Below are 7,813 nucleotides of genomic sequence, written 5' to 3' on the forward strand. Positions count from 1 at the left end.
GTGTGATTAGAAACATTGAGAAATTATAGAAAATGATCAAAATTCACTAATTACCTTACAAATTGCTTGATTCTTTGTTCACGGTAGAGGCCCCCAACCAATCAATTGGTTAAGTATGTTGATGGAGCCACTAATGGGGATTGAAGAAAGAGGGAAGCTCCAAAAACTAGTGAATTATTACTGAATTCGCAGTTCTTGGCTTAGGTGGAGTAGAGTAACAATGCATAAACACTATATATTTTTCAACAAGGGGGAGGCTTCTATTTATAGGAAAAATTGAGCTCCTAACCAAACAAACTGATTCTAGAATTTTCTAAATCAGTTTGGTCAATTTTTGACCATTTTTAGGTCAGTTAAGCTAACTTTTTGGAACTAGACTTGAATGAGGAGAGAGGAGAGATGAAATATCTCAATTTTTATGAGTTTAAAACTCATTCAAGCATGTGAAATATGCACCTCCTTTAAAGAATTCCCCTTCCTTACATATGTGTCAAAATGAAATCATTATACCCAAAATATCTCATATTTTTAATATTGCTCATAGTTTTTTACTAATAAACCTTGTACATTTTCAACTCTTCATCTTATGTGAAATATGCACCTCCTTTAAAGAACTCCCCTTCCTTACATATGTGTCAAAATGGGATCATTATACTCAAAATATCTCATATTTTTAATATTGCTCATAGTTTTTTACTAATAAACCTTGTACATTTTCAACTCTTCATCTTATGTGAGCATTTACTCATTTTTGGATACCCAAAATATCTCATATTTTTGATATTACTCATAGTTTCTTACTAATAAACCTTATACATAGTCAACTCTTCATCTTATGTGAGCATTTACTCATTTTTGGGTATCTTCTTTTACAAATTGGATTTATCTCCTCCCTACACATGGATTGACGCTATTGGCCCAAAGGAACCTTAATTGGACCATAATCTAAAATTTCTAAAAATTTAGACCCTTAGGCTAAGGTCTTTTATACCCATTTCCAATTAATTCCAATTGCACATTGGAAAATTCTTTCTGAATTTTTGTTTTAAGGGAATTCATTTTAATAATAAGATGAGATATTTTTCTATCCAAAAATATTCAAAATCTGAATATTCTCTCTCTAGAATATTTTCTCTCTCTATGCCAAAACAGACAGAGACAAGATCTCTTATATTTTTGAAGAGGGAATTGATTACAGGGAAATATGCTGGACATTTTGAGAGGCTGGGGAGGAATCTTACATTCTCTCCAACTTGAAAAATGCGAGATGTCCTCATCTCGCAAACTTGGTATAATTTCGCAAGATGCACGAATATGAGACTTAGAGAAAATTTTAATTAAGATTAACCACAAAAAAAAAGTCTCAAGGAGAGTAAGATTCAAGACAAGAACAAGATTTAAACTTTATTCATTCTTGGAACATACACAGTAAAGATAGAAGAACTCTTTACACTTCCATAAGCATGTCCATCATATGATCACAAAAGCAGCACTCACAAGCTGCGCACGTATAAGGTAACTCATCTATGGGAATAATTCTGTTGGTTATTGCCGCAGCTATCTCAGTGGTATGAGGTGATCTAACAAAAGGATCTCTGAGCGGCAAACCAAAAACGGGGTAAAGGCATATCTTTTGATGAGGAAGAAAACATGCCAGTAAGAAGACCCACTCAGAAAACCCAAGATGTCTTGATCTCATGACGCAGTAGTATCGGGGACCCAAACCCAAGGCTTCGATAACCATGGCCAAGCGGACATTGTTACGAAAGTGCTGCTGACCCCAGGGTGTTACCCTAGTTATGTCTTGATAGGTCCGTCATTTGGTCTGAGCTACAGAAGTTTCCAAGTGAGGAAAAAGTGAGCGCTCATACTGTTCTATAAAATCTTTCTTCACAGACTCGCTTGCGTCTTGAAGGTGAGAAATCATCATGGATAAAACTAATTCCTGTTGCCAAGCTATGAAGGAGATTAATAAGAAGGGAGATCGATGGAAGTAAGATTACTGTGAGCGACAGGTAAAAGTTACGACTTATATAAAGGAAGGAGCTAGCGTAACCTAGAAGCCAATGGTATCTTGCCACCACTGAAGTTTTACCGTCTTTCCATGATTTGGGTTTGGCACATTTTCCTATAGAAGGCATTAAGAACTTTGAGATGAAGAGATAAAAGAAGTTCGTAGGCTAAGTCACCTACTTTCTTTGGTCCACAATATCTGGGGGATAACTACTTATACTCCCCTAGAGATAAAGAAATTCTATTGGTCCGTATTCAAATGAAGACTATAACTGCTTCTTTGAATTCTCTGATTGTCCACTTCTTATCTGTATATTGTCTCTGTCAATTTTGGGCAGCGTTTATATCTTTATGAATTGCCTGCATCTGTTGCTCTAAGTCGCCAAGCATTTGACTGGTCATCTCGACCCTAATCAAATGGGTTGGACCTAGTTAATAGAGTTAAGCAATCTTGTCCAAGAGACGGACCCTGATTAGATTGGTATGAAGGAATTGGTCTCTGAATTTGGGTTCTAGACTTCCCTGTGCCCTTTTCATGGTAGGAGTCGGGCAGTCTTTTTAACTGATGACCAAAACCTTGGTATCCAAAACATCCGTTCTCACTGCTGAACTCATCGTTCTAAATCCTCAAAACAGGTGGGCTCCTGAGAAGGTATTCTAGGGAAAGTGTCTTCCCTTTTTAAACAAAATCTTTCTTTTATTTTAGAGAGGGAATAATTATAAGATCAGAAAGGAAGATTCTTACTCCTGTATACCTCTAAGGCTGGGGGAGGAATCTTACATTCTACCCCACTTAAAAGGTGCAAGATGTCCTCATCTCGCAAGTAGAGGATAACTCTTTTACTTAAGATCCAATTTATTCTGGGGTTCCTTATATTCCGGTCAACCCAACAGAATATGGGGATAAATATCCCTTATATAGAATTCATCATTAAATAACAATTCATTCAAATCATATCATTCATATCTTTAACACGATAATGGTCCATTAGATCGAAAAATTTCCTTCTGAACATTCCTCCACAGGAATTTTAGTTAAGCAAGTTCTCAATTTGTCATCCCTTAACTTGATCTACCGTCTCAAGTATTAACAGTAGCAATTTGACAGCACAATCCACTAATCTCATAGTGATTTGCTGAATCATTTTCATCATTTATCATTACAGGGACTCGTCCCAATCATCCACATTGTGGTTTCGCTCAATTTATTACATTTCAATCCATTTTCAGGGATTATCCTTTTTCAATCAGAATCCAAATCAACTCATCAGTTCTCAAACAGAATTAAAAAATCATATCAACCACATTTGAAATCATCATCTGGATAGCATTAATGCTTATAGTTTCAAGTCTTGGATTTACTCGTATATACTGCCGGTAAAGAGCTACAGTTATACTCTCGGTATATACGGATAGTCATGAAACTCGAAACTATAAGGTAAATACCATCATGTCTAGGCCTCAAGCAAGTCAGGGTTCCATATAATTGCGGTACTTCCATTTGAAGACCCAATTACTAATTTACGAAATTAGTTTGAATATCAATTTCTATGAATTATATCACACAATTATAACCTTTTTGTGCTACTTGATAAATTTTTGACATATTTGGCTTTTCAGTTGATCTTTATTAGCCAATTCGCTCTGATACCAACTGTGAGATCCCTGTTCCCACCGCGCAACAGATTCGGGATGCTAGCAGCGGAAGTAGCACATCATGCGCAGACCAAGGTCCCACACGGGGCCTCGTCCACGGATATCCGGACAAGAGACTAATCCGTCGGTTTTTTCAAGACTGAACCTGGAAAAACTTCCTTTACCCGGAAAGCACGGACGATTCCACCAGGACAACTTTTTACTCTAACGTAGTCAAGACCATTACTGATCAAACTGATCCGACTGCACCTATAAAGGTACTCGATCAGATCAAGGAAGAAACTTGTACTTGGATCATTGGGATCAACGCATTTTTTCCCATCAAGAGGCACAGCCGTTGATTCCTATCCATAGAACAATTACTATCCGAGATTTACTTCATCTATCGTAATAACAGAAATTGAGTCTCGGTTTATGGATCCATCAGTCCAGCCTAACCCCATCCAGTCCCATGGGTTAGCTAACCTCCCAACCACTGTAGTGATGGGATCCATTTAAGAATTTGGTTAGGTTTTGTCTCGGGTACCAAGGAAAAGAGTTCCAAGGCCCCCTAGCCGGAAGTTCATGCAAACATAAAACTAGTCACACCACTTACACACCCAATATGAAATTGCCTTTTCTTAGCATCACCTAACTTTAAAACAATCCTTTAATGAAACCATTATGTCACTGATGACAATCCTCATTGAATCCTTATTTCCCGTCATTCATTCATCGGTGTACTTATGGCATCATTAGCAACCAGAACGCTCACCACTTAGGGACCTTTTCCATAGTTCCTAGCTCATAGTAACCGACAATATATTCATATAATAGAATGGAATCTCCGTGGTGGAAGATCAGCAAGATCAACCCATAGATCCATATAAAAGAGCCATGGACTCATCCATTGAGGACCAGCAAGGTCAATCAACCAGATCTATGTCCAGTTTCAGAAAACAACTCTTACTCCTTGTTCCAATATCTTCCACGACGCACGTGTGGTATCTTCGGCGACCCAGAGCCTGAGCACCGTATAGTTAGCACCCTCTAGGATCCTTCGCAGGTGACCTAGCGCTTCACTCATAGGCCGCTTCCTTGGTCCCTCATCCACCGTACCGAAAGCTCACCATTTAAATCGAACCGAGGCTGGTCAAGACCTCGATCGACCTTGCTACGCGAGACGTCCTCCATTGACTCTCCGTCAGCAGTTGCAACTTTATCAGTTCGGTCTTCATGACAATCCTCAAGACGGTCAAAATGCTTCCCCAACATTCTTGACATAAAACAGTCATTTACAAACAGTCACAAAATACAGTTTCTATAACGAACTCTCGTCTTTCCATATTATCCACTCTCGGACCACATTACTTATTCCACATTCCATTCAATGTGTACTCGTTCTCATCCATTCACTCATATAGACTACACATTATCTCACATATACCTTCATATTCATTATTCTACATACATATCCATGTTCGTACGTCCACATCATACATCCAATTTCACATTCATACATATGCATCTACATGCATACATCCACATCCACATTCATACATCCATACTTCCATTTCCACATCCACACATCCACATTCACATGCATACATCCATTTTCACATCCTCATTCATACATCCACATTCACATACATACATCCACATCCGTATCTACATCCATACATCCACATCCACCTCTTCATTCACATTCACATCCATACATCCACATCTACATACATACATCCATTTTCACATCCTCATTCATACATCCACATCCACATACATACATACATCCTTTTTTCACTTCCTCATTCATACATACACATCCACATACATACATACACATCCGTATCTACATCCATACATCCACATCCACATCCACATTCACATTCATACATATACATCTATATGTATACATCCACATCACATTCATACAATCATATTACATCCATTCTCGTCAACACATCCCATATACATCTTAACACATCCTAACTCATCTTAACACATTCTATCACATCTCATACACATCTTATCATATCTTTTCACATCTCATACACCTCTTATCACATCCTATCACTTCCCATACGCATCTTATCACATCTCATACACCTCTTATCACATCTTATCACATCTCATACACCTCTTATCACATCCTATCACTTTCCATACGCATCTTATCACATATTATCCATCTCATTTAAAAATCAATCTTTATACAACTTCCTATGCATAAATTCATTTTAAATGAAAATGACACTTTTGAATTAAAATTCCATCTCTTATACATCTTCCTATGCATAAACTCAATTTTAGATGAGAATTGACACTTTTGAATTAAAAATCCATCTTTTATGCATCTTGCTATGCATAAATTCAATTTGGATGAGAATAACACTTTTGAATTAAAATTCCATTCTTTTATGCATCTTTCGATGCATAAATTCAATTTAGATGAGAATGACACTTTGAATTTAAAAATCAATCTTTTATGCATCTTCTTCTTATGCATAAATTCAATTTGGTAAGAATTACACTTTTAGAATAAAAGAATTTCTCTTATGCATCTAAGTTATGCATAAAATCCATTTATGATGAAAATCACACTTTTAGTATAAAAAGAATATCTTTTATGCATACCTCTATACATGAAATCCAATATGATAAAAGTAACACTTTTACAATAAAATAATCAACTTTTATGCATACCTCTATGCATGAAATCCAAATATGATAAAAGTCACACTTTTACAATAAAATAATCAACTTTTATGCATACCTCTATGCATGAAATCCAAATATGATAAAAGTCACACTTTTATGATAAAATAATCAACTTTTATGCATACCTCTATGCATGAAATCCAAATATGATAAAAGTGACACTTTTATGATAAAATAATCAACTTTTATGCATACCTCTATGCATAAAATCCAAATATGATAAAAGTCACACTTTTATAATAAAATAATCAACTTTTATGCATACATCTATGCATGAAATCCAAATATGATAAAAGTTACACTTTTATAATAAAATAATCAACTTTTATGCATCTCTATGCATGAAATTCAAATATGATAAAAGTAACACTTTTATAATAAAATAATCAATTTTTATGCATATCTCTATGCATGAAATCCAAATATGATAAAAGTAACACTTTTATAATAAAATAATCAACTTTTATGCATACCTCTATGCATGAAATCCAAATATGATAAAAGTCACACTTTTATAATAAAATAATCAACTTTTATGCATACCTCTATGCATGAAATCAAAATTTGATAAAAGTAACACTTTTACAATAAAATAATCATCAATTATGCATAACATAAAAATCAATTTCTCCATGATTACAATAAAATTCTTTCAATTAATCTAGGATGATAATTCCTAGAATATGGTAGGAAGTTCTCTTTTCATGCTTTGAATAAAATTATTTTATGTGTAATTTTTATAAAAATTTTGCTATAACTCCGCTACTATGACTGATAAATCTCAATTTATTTTGAAGGATAAAGCTTATCATTAAAAAAATAATTAGAATGATCCTTAATTGGATCATTAACTCAATAATGGGTTGAATCATCAATATTCATGAAATACATAAACTAAAAGCATAGAAAAAAATCATTAAATTGACGTCAAGCATAGATTAATCTTGGATTAAGGAAAAGCTTTATGAAAAGCTTCATTTGGATTGAGAATGGGTCATGAGTATGACCATTTCTTGAGTGAGAGAGAAATTACATAAAAACCATTAGAATTAAGCATAAATAAAAATTTATGTAATTCTTAACTATCATTAATCAATTAACTTCAATAACATTCATCAAATTATGTAACTCTTCACTACCATTCATCAATTAACTTCAATAGCATTCAAAAACCATTCCAATTAAGCTTCTCAAGCTTCAGAGGGGTTGAGAAGAGAGAAACATTGAGAAATTATAGAAAATGATCGAAATTTACTAATTACCTTACAAATTGCTTGATTCTTTGTTCACGGTAGAGGTCCCCAACTAATCAATTGGTTAAGTATGTTGATGGAGCCACTAATGGGGATTGAAGAAAGAGGGAAGCTCCAAAAACTAGTGAATTATTACTGAATTCGCAGTTCTTGGCTTAGGTGGAGTAGAGTAACGATGCATAAACACTATATAT

Source organism: Cibotium barometz, chromosome 11 (genome assembly GCF_041138505.1).
Source record: "Cibotium barometz isolate CiBa-2024 chromosome 11, ASM4113850v1, whole genome shotgun sequence".
In the NCBI taxonomy this organism is placed as follows: domain Eukaryota; kingdom Viridiplantae; phylum Streptophyta; class Polypodiopsida; order Cyatheales; family Cibotiaceae; genus Cibotium; species Cibotium barometz.